Consider the following 19,640-nt stretch of genomic DNA (forward strand, 5'->3'; position numbering starts at 1 on the left):
TTAGATTCATGTTAAGACTTTTTAATTTTTGAAAAAACTTTGAAAAGTTAATAATAATTTTGAAGGACCCCCTAGCCAGTTGCTGGCAGCTCTGGTGCCAGTCTGGTGCTATGCTGACTATAGCAGCCTGGCTAACGGTTGTATTGTTGCACCCACAGGAGCAGCTTTAGTGCAGCATCTGCTACCAGAAAAGCTACCCACACATTACCCCACCACATTTCTCCATCTGCTCCATCAGACTTTCTCCGTCTGGTTGGACATATAATGCAGTCAACATTAACAGAGTTACTGCCGCCTCATTACAGACATGTTTGTTTCATGTTATTTCTGTTAGTCTATTGCTAAATATGATTAAGTTTCATGTTGTACAACTTAAATGAGAACACATTATTCTGTCCCATGTGAAATTACTACATCAAAATAAAACTCACTCAAATAAGAAAAATAGTTAAATATTAAGCATACAAATCAAATCCCGCATAGACTGCCACTTTGGTATATGGCAAAATCTCAAATTTATTTTGTCTCACATTTTAGGTTATCATATTCTTCAACCAGCCATAGTCTACCAAGTGCAAATGTGCCCTCATTTTAAGAGATATAGTTAGAAAGGCACAGCTGCGGGGCAGTAGCTTCGTATTGAGTAATAGGGGGGAAAAAATCGATCCAGCATAGTATCGCGATATTTTCCGTGGCAATACTGTATCGATACACAGATGCCAAGTATCGATCTATTATTATATATGTGTCAGTCAGTTTGTCTGCTTGACAATCCCCATTTAAGCAGCAATGTTTTTTAAATGTTTTTTTAAGCAATAAAATTGAAGTGAAATGAACAAACAGAAATGTATCTTTTTAGATAAAACAGATGTTGAAAAATTTTTAGGGGACACAATTTGAAAAAATTTGAAGTTGGAAAAAAGGTAATAAATTGCAATATATTGCAGTAATATCCTAAAGGCCTCTGGTGATTCCCACCCCTATTGAGTAATGGAATGTGAGGGGGAGAATGGTCGGCCACACAGTGAAGTTGTAGGCATTCATTTAGTATGCATTCTGCTCATCACATGAAACACTCTGCAAAGTAGATACTTTCCCTGCTCGTGCTGGGCAGTGATGCTCTGAATCTCTCTAAATAGACTGAAGTTCACAAGCTCTCTCTCCACAAACAGTCATTATAACTTAATAATGGTGTTAGACACATGCACACACACTCCACAGACCCTCTTGTGTGTCATTGACTGTTACACCAGTATAGAGTTTCATCTGATGATGTAATGCTCTAAGAACAATAATACATGCAGCAAAGCTTAGCCCTACTAGGTCGATGCTGTCGTATACGACAGGAAAATATGTACTTTTAATGTCTTATTTAATATCTCCAGATCAGTACAGTGTAGAGACTTTTTGTTGTTGTTTAGGAGCAGAGAAATGTGCCCTTTCAACGAGGTCTTCTGACAATTGTAGGCTATCCAGAAGCTTTTTTAATCCTCCATGGAATTACAGTGTCTTTGTAACATAAATAAATAATTATGAATCCAAAAATCTACTTGCGTACGTTCCGTTTGCTTCACGGTCTTTGGACCCATCGTCTCGCCGTAGCTGTAGCTCGTTAGCCGACAGCTAGACCTTTCTAAAGAGTCATTCTGTGTCTTTGTAGCCCTTCCAGGAATTTAGTAATCCGGCTGAGAAGACGGTGACTTTTCAGACACTTTGCACAATAATTCCAGAGCGATAAATCCACTATTGAACGGCTATTTACTGTATTTAGTCATCTTTTTTTGTACCAATTAACAACGTTTTTGTGTTAGCCGGGTTCAATCTTTCATAGGGGCATTCTGACTAACAGCTGGCTCGACCAATGATATTAAGTCAATTAAAAAATTAGAAAGTGATCAAGTGATAAATAAAAATCAAACAAGAACCAGACAAATATTCAAATAAAATAGCTATATATAATATAATAATGGTATACAACCAATGTGTTTAATTAAATTGTTTACTAGAACACAACATGATTTACAAAAGCACAAACTTCTTCATAGATCTAGCCTTTTAATTTTGCTCTCAAAGTGCCCCAGATTGATAGACTGGGTAAACCCAGCCCGATCTGCCGGTGATCTGATTTTGCCCTGCAGCTCAGGCTGGAAACCTGTAAATTTTTCTGTCCTGCTTCTGTTACCAATCTGCGGGGACCAATCACAAACTGGCTTATCCACCTGGCGCGCTATTGGCGGGTCAACATGACATCATGACTTTGAGTAAACCAAGTGGCGTGTTATCTGTACGCATTTTGAGCGCCATATACAGCGAACGGGTTGGGTTTGGTAAAAGAAGAACGGGTTGGGTTTAGTAAAAAAAGAAAGCTACGGTTGAGTTTAGGAAACGTGATACGCAGGACATGAAGGAAATGTGACACACGGGAAACGATCCCCAGCCCCCTGGGTGAAAGTCCTGTGTTTGACCCATCCACCACCCCCAACCAACCTCCCTACGCAGATTTTCACCCTTTCATACTACTTGCTATGGCGTAAATTCACACCCAATCGCAAGGTAATGTAAGTCAATGGAGGCCAAACAGCGTTGATAAACACGCTAAAAAGTGAGTATGCGTCTTGATAACACGCCCAAAATGGCATACGAATTGGCGTGTCATACATATGCCACTTCATGAGATCAGTCTGGGCGAGTTTAACACGATGACTATAGAGAAGCGACGGGAAGCAGCTTTTTGTTTACATTCAACATGGCGGCCCCCGAAGCGCAGCAACCCATTGATGCCGCTGTCGCTGCCACGTCACCCGTATTGTTGGTCTGATTGGTTGAAGGACTATCCAAATGCGTACAGAGGCATTTGAACTATGCCTGTTGATCACGCCTCTTGTGCAGTAGAAAATACAGAGCAGACTCCCCAGATTAATGTTCAATCTTAAAAGAATGAGCTTTAAAATGTGCAAAATTTTCTTCCAGCAGAGCATGCCCCTGGACCTCCATAGAGGGTGAACATTTTTCACATCGCAATATATATTGCAGAAAAATAATGCAATTTCAGTTTGTTTTTTTTACAACCCTCATATTAAGGCTCATGTAAATGTCTAAAAGGATTAGCATCATTATTGTCTTTACTATGCAAAGCAAGAGCTTCTCTGTGTTTTACAGAACTCATGCTGTGCTAGGTATTACATTTTGTGTTTTAAATGACTTAAGAAAATTGGGCTGACTGCTGTAATGCATCTTTGATGTTAGGTGGTCTGCAAACTTGTCTCATGTACTTGTAGGTTAACAGAGTAGGTTTATATAACAGCTTGTTGAAATCTTACCTCACTATAAAAAAAACATTTACTAACTGGTACTATAAGGCCTCAACATCGCTAATTACTAATCACTGAAAACTCAACAAAGACACTCAAATTTGCTCCACATTACTGCCAGCAGGTATCTTGTTAGAGAAGATGTCTGGTTTTTCCAGCTTTCCTTAGTTTATGATGGAGGAACTGCTGTTTGACTTTTTCTTACCATGCAGAGTTGTGTAGGTTGCATTCACATACACTAGAGCTTCCCATGTGTCATTGGGCTCAGTGTGGCTCAGCTATTGGTTGCTGCAGCCCATCTGTCTTTCTGTCCGTGACCTGGTCAGGGTCAGGTTTGGGTCACCTCGAGGACTTGCTTCATTACTCTCTAGGGGATCCTGTGTTCGCATTGAGTGGGGAATGGACAAGTGAAGAATAGGGTGCAGAGTAGTAGAGTGAGAAACGAAAACGGTGTTTGTTGACAGATGCTAGGACTCCAAACTCTGGCCTGTGTGTAGGAAAAGACACTGGGTTAACTAAGGCTGTCCCAGTTGGTTTGTTTGAGTCTGAGCCAGAGTTTGATTACCTCACTTCCAAACCCACTGGTCTACTTTTTTTCTTTTGACTGTGGTCAGGAAACCAAAGTTCTTGACCATGTTGACATGCGAGGGTAAAGAGGAGACACTACAGGTGAATAGGGTAACATTTTAACTAGTAGATATTACCATCAAACTTGCCCGGCTGATTACTTAAAATAAGTCATCAATAATTTTTTTTCTATTACAATTTTTCAGAAATATTATGTTCAAATACGGATCTACAAATACACACATTCTACAAATAAAAAATATCTGTGAAAACAGATAAATGTAGAGCTCAAGTGGAAAAAATTGCAGAGAGGGTGAACAACCAGACCGTGTAGATGGCGTTCGGGGGCGCTTTCACAGTGGCGTGGCCGCGGCGGTGTTTATCAGTACAGTTAATCCCTCTTCCACAACATCACAAGCAGCATGCTACTACTAACATGCTACTAACGTAAGCTTGGCTCAAGCCTGAAGTGAATTGTTGATGCTGTGACATGCACGCGGCGCGCAAGTTCACGAGGGGGAGGGGATGGAGGCCGCTGGTCTGTGTGGTATAAAATGACATCGTTGATTGGAGAAAAAAAAGAAAAGTTAATTTGGATTTTGTCTACCTGGGCAGGTATCAATCTACCTGGGCGGGGCGCCCTAGTATTACCTTTTGTATGGGAAACACTGAGAGTACACTGTGTCTTCTACTGCAGACTGTTACATGTCCCGGTGTTGGGATCATTTTGAGTGAAATACAACAAATAAATGGGTAACCTTGACTTTCAAAAGCCATTCCTTTGCTGATTAAAATATCATTAAACATCAGTTAACAGTTTGTGTCTCCTCTGGGCAGTGTACATGCTACAGTGTATCTTTGTCCACACTGAAAAATGTTTCTCACCCATTGGTAGGAGTAGGCTACTTCAGAGCACAAGCAGCACTGGGCCTGCTTTGCACTTTGTGGAGAAGACTAATGTCTAGCTTATGTTTTTTTCAACAAAACTGTTTATTTTTTATAACTACTACTACCTTTTATTCACAACCACATACATCATGTAATGCCCTTTCATAACTGCTTTTGAAGAGGCCTTGAATGTCCTTGGGCACTGAGTGGGGGAGTGAAGGAGTGTGATTAAGGATGAGGCAGCATTGAGGATGCTCAGTGGTTTGGAATTCTCCTGCTAGAGTGATTAACAGTGTGAATGGGAGAGCCGTCACCGGCTGATTTACACCTGTTTGTGTCCTGGGTAGGAGGAAGGAGGCAGAGGGCATGACTGTGCCCTGTGTGTGGTTGCTTGTAGGAAGAAGTGGCTCCAGTGGGAGGCATGCTGGCTCCTAGAGAGACAAAAGTGGCTGTTATTGTGTGGCTAAAGACACTTTTCATACTGTTTTGGAGGAGGTTGTGTGATTTATTTTCTTTGTAAGAAAAGACACTTTTCACAGTAAAAACCACAAATGATTACATGGATATTTACATTGTTTCCTCTTCTCTACACTGGTCATAACAGTGATGCATTTTACTTATTTCTTCTAAATGTTTTTTCTTACATGCAGAAATAAAACACCCATGCAGGGTGTAAAAAAAGCAATGATCTGATTAAGCTGCATGGTTCTAAAACTTGCTTTTCTTAATCAGTTATCTGGAATAAAGTGTCTCACTGCATGGCGTCTATTTATCATTCTCGAATCTAGTCTTTGGTAAAAATAATAATAATGCTACAACACCAGCTGAATGGCATGTAATAATTGTTTGTTTTCTATCATAACCAGCTTAGCACCATGATATAAGTGATGTTTTTTTTGATGCAGGAGGGATGGCTTGCATCTTATTTTCCAAGTCAAAAAACATTATTCCCTCTCACTCCCAGGTCTTACTCTTATCGTATCTTAATTTTCTTTAAAGGTCCCATGACATGCTGCTTTTTGGATGCTTTTATATAGACCTTAGTGGTCCCCTAATACTGTATCTGAAGTCTCTTTCCCGAAATTCAGCCTTGGTGCAGAATTACAGCCACTAGCTTTCATTTTCTCAAAGACAGAGCAGGATACCCAGGGCTCGGTTTACACCTATCACCATTTCTAGCCACTGGGGGACCATAGGCAGGCTGGGGGAACGCATATTAATGTTAAAAAAAAACTCATAAAGTGAAATTTTCATGCCATGGGACCTTTAAAAATAAAAATGTTTACTTAAACTTGTGAAGGGATTTTCTTTCAACAAGCTTTTTGCAACATACAGAAAATGGCAGATCACTGTAACATCATGAAAATGACACCTGATTCAATTTACTGTAGCTACTGAAGCAGCCCAGAAAGGAAGATAATCCATTTACACTTCTAGCCTGAATAGTTCAGGGTATTTTTGCATCATAGGACAGCAGGGCTATTAACTGAAAATGCAGCATTTGCAAAAGGCTACCACTTTAAGGATTAACAAAATAAAAGCCCTATTTTTAGATTTGCTCTTTCACAGTTAGATGGTAGTTTAGTAATTTAGTAGCTGATGCAGATGCATGTCTACCTGCTCATTGGGCTGCTGATTGACACACATTGGCTTCTGCTGGGACTGAACCCTGGGATTTTACTCTGTTCCTGAATTAATTTAAGTCTCAGAATGTCTCACCGAGTAGATGAGGGACTGTGTTAGTAGCTCATGTCTCAAACTATCACTTACGTGATTATCTTTCCATCTCCTAAACTTGGTAGAACGTATAGCCCAGACTAGAGCACTGCTGGAGACACAGGAGAACTCAGGGCTGGTCTGCATATCGAACCCTTGAACTCTCTTGGAAAAAGCCACAATTTAATCCCTTTTCTTAAGTGTATCATATCCTGTAGAGCCTCACCAATACTGGGTTTTTAAAGTCGATACTTCAGAGTTCAAAAATATCACTCATGTATTTGGCACAACATCAACAACAATTTCTTTGCCAGGCTAAGGTGAAATCTAGACATCATAATGTTGATTTGTCTCAGGTGCTAGTGGATGGATTACCATGACATTTGGTACAACATTTGTGTTTCCCTTAGGATGATTTTTGGTGATGTCAGAATTTTCCCAATACTCGATACTTGATTTTTATTTCTAATTGTTACTGTACTGGGTCAGATATTTAGCAATTGGAAAAATAAACTTTTCAGTACTGTCTTGTGGACACACTATGCAATGTCAACACTGTTACCACAGGCATATCTTTGGCATTTGTAGCAATTGCTACAGCAAGCTAATATTAGCTGATATGATACTCAGTAGGGGTGGGAATCACCAGAAGCCACGATACAATATGATTGTGATTTTAAACATGTTGCCATGTCAACATCTGTTTTATCTAAAAAGATACATTTCTCTGTTTGTTTAACTCGCTTCAATTGTGTTGCTGCAAAACTCAACTGCACCATCTATTGGACTGAAAAAAGCAATTGATTGTATTATTATAACATTTGTTATTATTATTATTATTATTATTATTATTATTATTATTATAGGCCTGCAGCCTCAGCTTGGAAGGTGGCCTGATGTGACCAGTTTGGCGTCTACAGTTTTAACACAAATTGTTGTTGATAGTATGCAGGATTATAATTTTTTTTTATCAGCTAAAATATAGTTATTTTTGTCCCAAAGTGGGCCAAACAGCATTAGTGTGGTTGGGTACGCAGCTTACAGAGGGACGAACGAGAGAAAGTGATTTCTACACTTATTTTTTCCTCTTTCACTCTTTTTCTTCCATCTTTACCCACGTGACATTTTGTTATCTTTCATTCTTTGTCTGCTCTTGCTTTTTCTTATCATGTGCTTTCATTGTCATCGCGTTCTGTTAAGCTCTGTTAATATGTGCTGTAAACGCACGCTGCATGGGAGTGTAAACGTTTAGGAAAAGCGTGCAGGTCCGAGTTTATTCTGTTGGCATCTGTGTCTGTTGCATCACTGCTTTCTTATCTGTTTTATCCCAACTGTCCATCTGTCCGTCTGTCAAACCAGTTTCGATGTGCTTCTCTCCCAGCCCCTGCCCCCTGCCCCAGCGCTCCAGGTAGAGTAATTCACTCTAGAAATATCTGGCGAGGATGTAGCTTACCCAGCAACACTTGGCATTTCGAGGGACTTCCAGATTAGTGAGGCTTATGGCTACCTGCTGCTCTCTCTGTGTGCCTCTCATTGCAGGTGCATTGCTATTTGCAGCTCAAACCACTCATCTGAAAATCCTTCATCATCTAATTAATGTCAGTGGAAGGTGGAGTTACAGAGTACATACTGTTTGTATAGAGGATTAATGCACTGGCCTCTCCCTCCCTACAAATAAATACAATTTCATACAGGCACCTTGGGTCCTACAGGGCTTAAGTAAATCAGTAAAGCACTCCCATCAATGATATTTTTTGATTAAGCAAAGTGTGTTTTGCTCCTCTGTTCCCTGCAACATCCCCAGGCCATCTATCCTCTGTCCTTCTGTTCTGTTGTTCATCAGATAATTAATTTTGCCAATTCATGTCCACAATTACTTGTATTGGTCATTAACAATTCTGTGTGTGTGTGTGTGTGTGTGTGTGTGTGTGTGTGTGTGTGTGTGTGTGTGTGTGTGTGTGTGTGTGTGTGTGTGTGTGTGTGTGTGTGTGTGTGTGTGTGTGTGTGTGTGTGTGTGTGTGTGTGTGTGTGTGTGTGTGTGTGTGTGTGTGTGTGTGTGTGTGTGTGTGTGTGTGTGTGTGTGTGTGTGTGTGTGTGTGTGTGTGTGTGTGTGTGGAATGTGTGAGTAGCGACGAATAGTGACCGTAGTCTCCTCTCACTGTTAATGGGTCAGAAAGAGACAAAGAGCTGCTGTGTGTGCATGGGAACCAGAGAGGGCAGAGATGGAATCAGGACAAAGAGGAGGAAGAGGTGTTAAGTCAAGGCAGTAGTCGTGACTACAATGTAGGTCTGCAACTAATGAGTATTTATTTTTCATTATGCATTATAATTGCATATTAGGTATTATAATACTATCTTCATAAGTAATCTTTTATTTTTTTTTATAACATCAGTTTTTCAGAGCCCAAGGCAACACCATCAAATTAGTATGCGTTTTGACATAACGTGTGTTGTTATTATTAAGGGTTTAATAGTCTATGTCGACAACGTTTTATTTCCGGGATTGCTCCGTTGGCGCCGAAAATTCCGCCGGATGTCCCTCATTTCGGCTGGATGTCCGTCACCTTCCGCTGTCTCGGTGTTGGCGTTCTAAACTCCGGTGGATTTCTGAGGTCTATGGTTAACTGCTCCTCAGATCTCTGCAGGGTAAATCCAGACAGCTAGCTAGACTATCTGTCCAATCAGAGTTTTCTGTTGCACGACTAAAACAACCTTTGAACGTACACGCGCTGTGGCTCCGTCCGGCGCTTAGCGCCGCCCATGATGATTGTGATTGGTTTAAAGAAATGCCAATAAACCAGAGCACGTTTTTCTCCCATCCCAGAATGCTGTGGAAGGTCTGGCAATGCGAGAATAGAGGTGTAGCCTAATGAAACATTGATCTGGATGTATCGATTCAATAGTCCACGATCCAATGTTATCGATGCAAAGTGAAAATATCGATACACGTCGTCTGTGAGGTGCCCCTTTTATTTCAGATTCCCATGTCATATTAAGTCTTTTCATTAAAAAGAATAGTTTGTTTTTAATTTAAATGCCATGAAGAGCTCAGGTATAAAACTGACAAATCGTATTTTAATTACTTTTTTTGAGTTGATATAAATGTAACTGTGTTAAAAAGGCCTATGATATTGTCTCATATTAATCACAGGCCTAGGCAAGTATCTGATCGGTGTCCAAAGAATCAATATAATATCGTATCGGGATAAAACTTGTGATTTACACCCCTAGTTATTAGTATCCACAGCATATGTGATATCTTTATTGTGTCTAATCTGGGAGGTGGACATACTGTATAATGTACAGTGTTTATTAAATAGTTCTGATTCTTTTTGACTAGGAAAAGCAAAGGCTCTTAACATTATGGCTCTGTTCTATTCAAGTGTCCCAGTAAGCCGGGACAGTGTGACAATGAGCCAGCATGCTGCAAAATAGTTTTATTTCTCAGACTGTATTGTGATATGATTCTATAATAGATCTTTTTTGAGTCTGTGAGCAGCCGCAACTACAAAACAGGCTAATAGAGAACAAGAAAAACTACAAAACAAACCACACAGGCTGCTGTGTGTGAATATGGCAGCCTGATTACCAGCCTGCAGGCCCCCTCCTTGGTTTTGGTAATAATAGGGCCATGGCAGGCTGTGGATGAGATTCCTGGTGCCCATCTTTAGTGGCACCCTGAGGCACATCTGAGGTCATGATGAGGACGGAAAAAACAAACCCCGCACACACACACACACACACACACACAAAAAAACACACACACACACACACACACACACACACACACACACACACAAGCAACCAACCATGTAGACTTTACACTATCTGCTACTTTCCATAATAGTTTTTTTCCCACAATGTGTAGCCTGGAGATATTTAGTGATCTGATTGCTCCATCTAGTGGTCATTTATTGTCAAAACATTTTGAAAGCCTACTGCACTGTAGGTGTGGTAGTAACATATCTGATTTGAGTGCTATTCCATAAAACAAATAAGATTAGTAATTAATTATAAATGTAATTCATTTTGTTAACAGTCATTTTGTGTTTACCAGAGTTCCCACCATATATTGCCATTTTTGGAAGGACATGGTCGTAGGTGTATACCAGAGGGAAGGTCAGGTCACTTCTGTGCAACATGTTTGATCAGTTCATTGTAGTATCAGGTTCAGGTTGGTTTCAAGACCCAGTGCAGTAAAAAAAAAAAACATTGTCTAGTCAGATTAAAGCCTATAACGGTTCATATTTTACATTTATAACAACAAAGATACCTGGAAAAATCCTATAGATCCTATACGTTCCCTTCAACGTTCTGGAAAGCTTTTTCCCCAGGGTTGCATTGGTTGACACTCTTTCTTTTTACAGTTGAGTTTCAGTAGTGGGAAGTCATCAAAAGAAAAAAAAAAAAAGGGGTGGAGCACCGTGAGACTTTAGGCAGGAAAAGAAACTTGAGTTTCAGGTCTGTTTAGTTGAGCCAAATACACCTGGTGGGCGGGTGACTTCCTGAATGGGAGGATTTAGTTTGTTTACTCTGTAATAGTGTAATGGCAGTGCCCGCTGCTTCGTGTGAAGCTGTGTTTCTGTTGCAGGAAGAAAGTGTCCTGGTAAGTCCCTGCACAGCCTTTTGTGCCTTTTTCACGGTTGTCTTCATGACCTGCGTTAGTATATCTTCTCATTTGTTAGATCAGATCTGTTTGTTGCTTTCATTTTTGGTAATATTCTACATTTGTAGTTATGCAATCAGGGCATCGCACCGTTGGAAAGCTTTAAAAGTAGTCCACCAGGCATTCATTGTAGTATTCCGCAATAAACATCTAATACGCCAGATACTCATAGTCTGTCGAGTTTGATTTTCTCGGAGTGCCCTGACTCGTATTCTTTTATATTAGCGAGCCCCGAGTTCCATAAACATCTTTCCATTTCTATTGTAAATTAGGTGGGTGTCTATTAAATGCATTTTTTTTTTACACACACAAGCACAATAAAATGCTCCAGCAAGTTGTGTGTTGAGGCATCTGAAAGGGGAGAATGACTTCATGCCTCTGGAAAGACAGGTTGACCTAAACACAGAAGCCTCATTTTGACCTGGTATAAAAATCCGATCTCAGTGATCAAATCACAAGTGGACAGCTCAGTCCAGGTGAAAACGCTCTCAGAACGCATTGAGATTTGATCACTCAAACCACATTCTGAGGTGGTCTAGGGATGAGAGTCTGAGTGGTCTTGGTCACACCCCACAGTCCATATTCTTATAGCAGGGCTTTCATTTCCTGTACATTTTTCACAATAAAAGTCTCCGGTTATTTTGAAAAATCAGGAAATGTTGGGTCTTCATCAGCAGTAACTTAACACGACTCCTATAAGCGAAACATAAAAATAAACGCAGATGAAATGCAGATATAGAAGATATATACAAACTAAATTTCAAACCACAGAAATAGAAGCTACAAATACACAGAGCTGAACACACAGAGACCTTTTAAAAAAATAAATAAATAAATAAAAAGTCTTTCTCTCCTGCACAGGTCAGGGCGACCGCCTCATGTCGGCACACAGACGGAGCTTTTTCATTAACGTTTCTAATTAATGATTTATGTGAGAAGAACAACTGACATTTATACACACACACACACACACACAACCTATATGCAAATGCGAATAATGTACGTATTTACTTGCTTATAGACAGGGGATGTGAGATCCGATCACAAGTGGTCACTTATGACACATTTGGAGTCATTCTACTGCCAGGTGAAAACCCACGTACTTAGAGCTGTCTACTTGTGATCGGATCACTTAGGACAGATGTTAAACCAGGTCAGAACAGGCCCACCCAGACCACATTTAGAGTTGGTCTGGGCCACATTCTTACACACGACGACGTCAAGTCCAGAGTGACCGAAGTGCTGAGCAGATGCTGCTAGTAGCAGAGCGCTAAGGAGGACAACCGTCAGAAACCGCAGTCCGTTCTGCACTGCGATTGGAGGGCGAAGTAATGGACCTCCATTTCTCGTTGGAAAGCCACGTCACCAGCGTAGCTACACTGACGCCCACGTCGTTACTACAGCAACCCATGCAGATAGGTTGGTGATGTTTGGACACACAAATCCAATCTGATCACTTGGAAATAACAGTGCAGACAGTTTGTCTTAAAGATCTGATATGTGAAACTAATTGGATGTGCCTGCAGTCTGAACGTAGCCTAAATGTGGTTTGAATCAGATTTGCACAAATCGCATTTCATGTGGTTCTTTGCTGTCCAGACTTCTAAAATGAATCTGTATATGTCCAAAAATGGATTTGGGCTGACAGTCTATAGCTGTCCACTTGATCGGATCCCTCAGGACAGATGTTAAACCAGGTCAAAAGGTGTGTGTGTGTGTGTGTGTGTGTGTGTGTGTGTGTGTGTGTGTGTGCTCTCTCACAACACACATAACATAAGCAGATGTATTTAATGTGGAAAGTCTGATCGCTTATGAGCAACACGTGGCAGAGTTACTGATTCTGAGCTGTCAAAAAAATCCCACCTGAGACCAGAAGAAGAGAGCTCACTTTTCCCATTTCTCTGTTAACCTCTCACATTGAATTAAGCCATTTCTGTTGTTACTTCTCTTCGTCATGGGTTAATAGTGTTCATTGACATTCCACATTTGCTCCCCTAATCTGTTTCCATATGCTTTTCAGTTTGTATGAATATACTTGTTTCTATGGCTCATTGTTATTACTGCTCCTCCACAGCAGCCAGTCATTCCACGAACATCAGCCGTGCCAGGTACTGCTGAGTCTTAATTTAGGCAGCCCTAATCCCTCGTAAAGCTAACGGCTATTAACGAGAAGTCGCATGGCACACGCCTGAAAACACAACCCTGTCCCGCCAGCGTCACGCACCTCGTGCTTAATAGGAATCGACGTGGTGACATTTTGGCAGCACTGTGCCGAGGCGGGAGAAAGACATTATTCAACAATGTGTTTTTCCACAGAAGAAACAGAAAAGGCAAAGGGCTGCCTATGCAGCGCCTGCATCAGAAGGATTTTTCGATTTTCTTTTCTTTTTTCTTGCAACGGTATTTCAGCTTCAAAATGTCATGTGGATGAACATTCCCTTCCACCATGGTTTAATACACTGTAATTATGTGTGTAAATGAATGTTTGCCTTTACCACAGTTGGATACACTACAATTATACTCTTATGATTGTGTCATGTACGCTTATGTGCATGCGGCTGTAACTCTATCTACTTCTGTCTGTCTGACTTTGCACTTTGTGGTTCCTACAAGCCAATATGATGTAGAGTAGTTGAAATACAAATTGATTTTACATCCACTCTGTCTTCACAGCTACCCCAAACTAATACCCCAAAGCTCATGCTCACCAGTGGGGCGTAAAGTCAAAGAACAGTTTTCCATAAAAGGAACAATTATTTATTCACTTATTTTTTGATTTATAGCACATTTCTCTTCTTCTGTCTCTTCAGTCTCATCCAACTCTTACTCTGTCTTAACCACAGCACACATTTGTGCAGTTAATGAAACAGGCTTCCACATATTAATATGTCATTTGTCAGCCATGAACTGGAAGATTGTGTTCTTTCTGCTGCCACTGCTGTTGTTTTAGCACAAGTACACAACATGCGAAAATAAGAGTGCACCCTTCAACATGCAGCTGTTAAAAACACACTGTTAACTGGATACAATATAAAGCCTGTAGCCTTGGATCCTGCCACGGTGCAGACTTTTGAAGTGGTAGGCAGTCGGCTCAGATAAAAGGATGAGTCTCCTAGAGTGGATTGGATAGGTTTTGCAATTTTTTCCTTTTTTGCAATGTGTGGCTGGTGGGTAGTTCAACTTCAAAAAAATGTATTGTTTGGGACATCACTACTAAGTTTCAAATTTCAAAAGATACCCATGCCTTAAAGCGTAACTCTCCCTAAAATGCAACCTAGGGTGTTTTTGTGAATGTACACGAGTCAAACTTTCATTTAAAAGCATATTTAGGACTGAATCGCCTCTTTTAAGATTTACCGTATTTTCATTTTTTGGTCAAATGGCCTTTTGAATGGGAGTGATAGGGGAACTTTTATGCTAGCCTCAAACTAGCTATTTTTAAAACGGTAAGAAGGCTCGACACAACATGAAACTTTGCTGGAAGTATTACCAGGGGCTCTACACCTTAACAACAGCACTGACAACATTGTTTGTGTACCCAGAGTTTACTAAAACAGGTTTTGAACAACTCACCGTAGCTGTTGTTGTTTCCGGCCGCTACCACCTCAGCAGTCAAAACGAATCAATATCCGAATGCGAATGAACAGACTCCATATGAGGCTCCTTTTTCAACTACAAGGTCAATATTGTTTTTCAATAACGACAAAACAACAAATTATCCGTGCATTTATATGGAACTAAGCTTTAGGAGCTTTCCGTCTTTACTCTCCTCCCTGTTACGTTGCATTCGGAAATCATTTGTTTTTGACTGATAAAATGGCTGCGGCTGGAAACAACAGCTACGGTGAGTTGTTCAAAACCTCTTTTTAGTAAACTCTGGGTACACAAACAATGTTGTCCATGCTTTCGTTAAGGTGTAGAGCCCCTGGTGATACTTGGAGCAAAGTTTCATGTTGTGTCGAGCCTTTAAAATGGCTATTTTGAGGCTAGCATAAAAGTGCCCCTATCACTCCAATTCAAAAGGTCATTTGACCAAAAAACGAAAATACGGTGAATCTTAAAAGTGGCGATTCAGTCCTAAATATTTTTTTAAACGAAAGTTTGACTCGGGTACGCTCAAAAAAGACCCTACGTTGCATTTTGGCGAGAGTTACGCTTTAACCGTGTTCTTCTGACGGGTGTGGTGAGGGCCATGTAGCTTCTTGCAACAGGTCAATATTAGAGAAATTCATGGCGACAAAAGCAGCAGCACATTGGATCTCCATTTTAAAATTACTAAAACAAGCGCAAGTACTAAAGCCTCGCAACGTTGCAACAGCCATTACAGAATTGGTAACCTGAGCAGGTGTCACATGGACTGCCAGATAGATCTTCTATCGTCTCACCAAGGTAAGTGTAGATAAACTCATCAGATGAGAGCAGGTCAGCAGAGGCTGGTGGGTAGCTTTGGAGCAAACTGGTCCTTGGAGCAGTAACCAGAGCAGGTGTGACAGGGGGTGGCTTTAGATGGGCTGTCTGTGATGTGTTAAAGCTTAGTAAAAATCCTGCCCAGTAGCTGGCCTTCCTTTTACCTGATGTGTGACAATCCAGGAGAGAAAAACCCAACACTCCGGAGAGGTTTCAGTGGTGCTGAATGGCAGAGTTGACCTCTGCCTTGTCCTGTTGTAGCACTTCCTGTCGTGGTCCAGATGGAGGCAGCATGAACACAGAACCATTCCACCCAAAGAATCCTGTGAATGCTTCAGAGCATGACAAGTTTTCCGGAGGATATTGTTGTCTTTTGGCAATTTCCTTCTGAACTGTGATCTTTCCACAGGCTAGTCTCCCCTTAGGAGGAATGGAAAAAAGCAAAGACTAAATGTAGGAGCCACATATTGTGTGTTGTTTATGGTCTCATTTATATTGTTTGTTGATTATTGTGTTGTGTACTTGTGTTGTAGGTGGTGGGCGTTTTCATAGCGATTTGAGCAGAGGTGATGACACATTTGTTTGCTTCACCTGTTCACCTGTTGTTTTTTTGGGCTTTGACAGAAAGGGGGTGAGCCTGGGAGCACTTTCTATTAACCGCCGAACTAACGCACTTATTTCGACTCGCAAGGTAACTTTACATTTGGTAACTGCAGTGCAAGTTGTATTTTACGTGTAGAGGAATAAATCATTGCAATACAATCTCGTGCGCGTCACAGTGTGTTTTATGCATCTCTCAGTGTTTAGCCCCTCGGGCAGCACTTTGTTGGACCGCTTACAGCTGCAACAACTGATATAAAGTTTTAAACTCAAAGCATACTTTCCAATTGTTAACAGGCCCTTAGAATTGCCAGGTCTTCCAGGGCCTTTCACTGTCATTCACCGCTTAACTCTGCTATTCCCGTCACTAACTTCATCAACACCCAGCTGACAGTCACAGGCTTGTTTTTCAAAAGAGAGAAAGAATAATAGTCCTCTACACCTCTCGGTTTCAATTCGTCCACCTATCAATCCATCCGTCACCCTGAGCTATTTTCTCTTTAAATACTCATCGGACCTCACGTTTCAAACTCCGAACAAGACTAAGCAGAAACAGACAGCGTCTCCTGACCTCCATCCATACAGGTCTATGTTTTGGGAGGGGTGCTTCAGGTTGTGTGTCAGCTGGGTTTTCAGGGTGAATATTCCTCGCAATAGTCAAAGTTCCCACTAGATGGTGGCAGAACCATTTGAAGATTAGACTACAGAGTGGTCGAGGGAGGAACATTATTTCAATTAAGCGAGTCCTATCTCTTGTCCACATGGTAAAGTGTCCCTTTACTCCCCATATGACCATCTGATATTGTGTGATCTGAGCAGACACGGCTAGAGCATTCTGACGGTAGGGAATGTTTCTTTAAGTCTGTCTATTATGATACTTTGGGGCCTTTTAAAAAGCCCCAGGTGTCCCCGGCTCTGCGACATGCTTCCTGGCCCTCAGAAAGCTCCTCAAATGGAAAGATGGATGCGTTCCACAGATTGGGGAATATGTGGTCATTCCCCTTTGGATGCAACAAAAGGCGAATCACTAGTATTATAGTATGGCATACCTAAAGAGTATTTATGTCCCTTGTCTTTCCTTAAGTCTGTCATTCCAATCACAACGCCTTATGACAAAACCGTGCTGTAGCCCTCTCTATGAAACACTGAATGGGTCAGTTCTCTTGGCATGAGCGCAGTGGCTGTTAGGTTCAGTCCCCTGTTCAAACCGGCCTGCTGGAGAGATTTTGTGGTCGCTGCTTGAGGCGCCTTTGCCCTTATCTGCTGGTCCTCTTAACCTATTTTATTGAAGTACACAAAGAGTTGAACAGAACTGAACTCCGATGTCACCAGGTTTTTCGTTTGTACTTTATGCTCATGCAAAGCTCATGCAAACGACTGACAAATCTGGCTTCAAATTGGTGCTGGCGTGACATAGCAGTAGGGTTTTGAATCCAAGATCTCCTCTCGGTGGAAAATCGATCCTTTCTTAAGTGCGGTTTGATGAATGCACCATATTTTGTACATCTCAATCCAGAAGAAAACTATTCTTTTTCTGATATGCTCTAAATGGCTTGCTTACCTGCTCACTCAGGCATCTTCTGGACTGTATTGTCTAGATGCTTTTTCCACAAGGCTCCACCTGGGGTCTGCTGGGCCCTGAGGTGAGTTCACATCACAGTATGTCGGACAACCGTGGTAGCGTTTTGCTACGTGGGCTGCAGTCTTGGCAGGTTTGAGCCTCGGCCTCTGCGTGTGTTTGTACACACATGTGGGGCAAAACGCCAGAAAATAGTCACTCCTGTGCAGCTGTCACCGCGGGGGCTGAGTGAGAGATTCTTTACAGAAAACACACTTGTAGTGAATTTCCGGTCCACTTTTTGGCCTGCTGAGACGGAAGTGAAGTCAGAGCATTTTAAACTTCAAGTGTGTGTGGCTGACACTCCCTAACCATTGATGGGGGGGGGGTCCCAATGAGCTGGAAGGGCGCAGGTGTCTTGCCTGTCTCTGTCTGCGGCCAAGTGGTTCTGAGTTAGCCATGCTGTAGCACACTGTGACTCAGTGTCCACTCAGTTTTTACAACACTTATCAACATGGGAGATACAGAATGTAGCTTATCTCACTGCTGGTGTTTATTTTGAGCATTTTCTTCCAGTGAAGTGAACAACTAACAGGACCCCAAGGTTTAGGTGTTTTGAGCTTGACTGGGCCACAGCACATGGGAGCTGACATATAATGGATCATTAAGCTGCGTGCTGTAAAGAGCTGAAGGCTCAAACCTAATTGTTTTCCATTCTCCCCTTTTCAGATAAAGCATTTGTGCTGGCAGCAGGACTTAGCTGAACTCAGGGACCAGCTGAGGTTTTCAGTGGCCTTTTGAAAGAGGCTGTAATAAATGTAGGATGCATTGGGAAGAATTGGGGACCTGTTAAAGGTTCAACATTGGCGCTTACCCACTGCTGGTATCAGCTCTACTCGGCTCAGCTGGACCTCGACTCGGCCGCGGTGCACTGTCCTCCTTTTTCCATTGCAGATTGAGTACCGCCTCGCGCATGAGGGCGTGGCTGGTCGTCACTGCCGTGACCTAACGCCACACACACACACACACACACACACACACACACACACACACACACACACACAACGTTGAAGTTGTGTTGTTGTTGCCACAGCCAGAAGACACATTTTGTTTCAGAAGAAGCTGAAGGCAGCAAAAAAAACAAACACCGCTGGCTAAACTATTTAAAAACGGCGGGTTTGTTCACTACACCCTCGTCTGTCGCTAGCAATGATGACGCAGTGATTAGTGACGATTCTCTCCGACCAGTCAGTAGTCTGCAGGTTTTCACGTCACCTTTTGGTATCGCCTCAGCTCGCTTGGAACCTCGACTGAGGTGGTACTAAAAAAAGGACATGTTGGCAGGTACCAGGGACTTTTTTTCATAATGGAAAACCAAAAAAGGCGAGTAGAGTCGAGTCGAGCAGGTACCATGTAATGAAAAACACCATAAGATGGGCTGTGACTGAGTCCAGGCCTGGGAAGGGTGGATGGTGTGTGGGGCGAGGGTCGTCAACTGAGACCCCTAAACTGCTCATACACCGATTTCAGTCTTCTAGCCACCCTGCAGTGACAGCAGCACATACTAGGGCTGTCGACAAGACCAGTACACGGTCGCTTCAAAGGAGTTAACAAACACAAAGACACGTTCTTGGCTGAAGCTCTGACAAGTTCTCACCTATTTTGCAAGCTACATAGACATGATCCAGCTTTCGGGTTGTTATATCCACGACCTTCAGCTTCCGGTATTGCTCCGGTGCCGCCGGAAATTCTGCCTTAGGTCCTTCTCTTGAGCTGGATGTCAGTTACCTTCCGAAATGTTATACTCCGGTGGATTTCTGAGGACTATGGTTAACTGCTCCTCAGATCTCTGCAGGGTAAATCCAGACATCTAGCTAGACTATCTGTCCAATCTGAGTTTTCTGTTGCACGACTAAAACAACTTTTG

The 19,640-nt window shown here is 41.8% G+C and overlaps 1 protein-coding gene across 5 annotated transcripts in view; it reads left to right on the top strand.

Moving 5' to 3' along the window:
* mpp7a (membrane protein, palmitoylated 7a (MAGUK p55 subfamily member 7)) overlaps positions 1-19,640 on the top strand; it is a 173,412-nt gene that overhangs the window by 23,707 nt on the left and 130,065 nt on the right. Inside the window, exon 1 of one of the 5 annotated variants that reach the window (XM_039789955.1) lies at positions 11,026-11,088. The exons of the other annotated variants lie outside the window; for them this stretch is intronic. The gene's annotated coding sequence lies outside the window, so the exon portion shown is untranslated. Of the gene's footprint in view, positions 1-11,025; positions 11,089-19,640 lie in introns of those variants that run through there. 5 annotated transcript variants of the gene reach the window in all.

Source organism: Perca fluviatilis, chromosome 22, assembly GCF_010015445.1.
Source record: "Perca fluviatilis chromosome 22, GENO_Pfluv_1.0, whole genome shotgun sequence".
Lineage (NCBI taxonomy): Eukaryota > Metazoa > Chordata > Actinopteri > Perciformes > Percidae > Perca > Perca fluviatilis.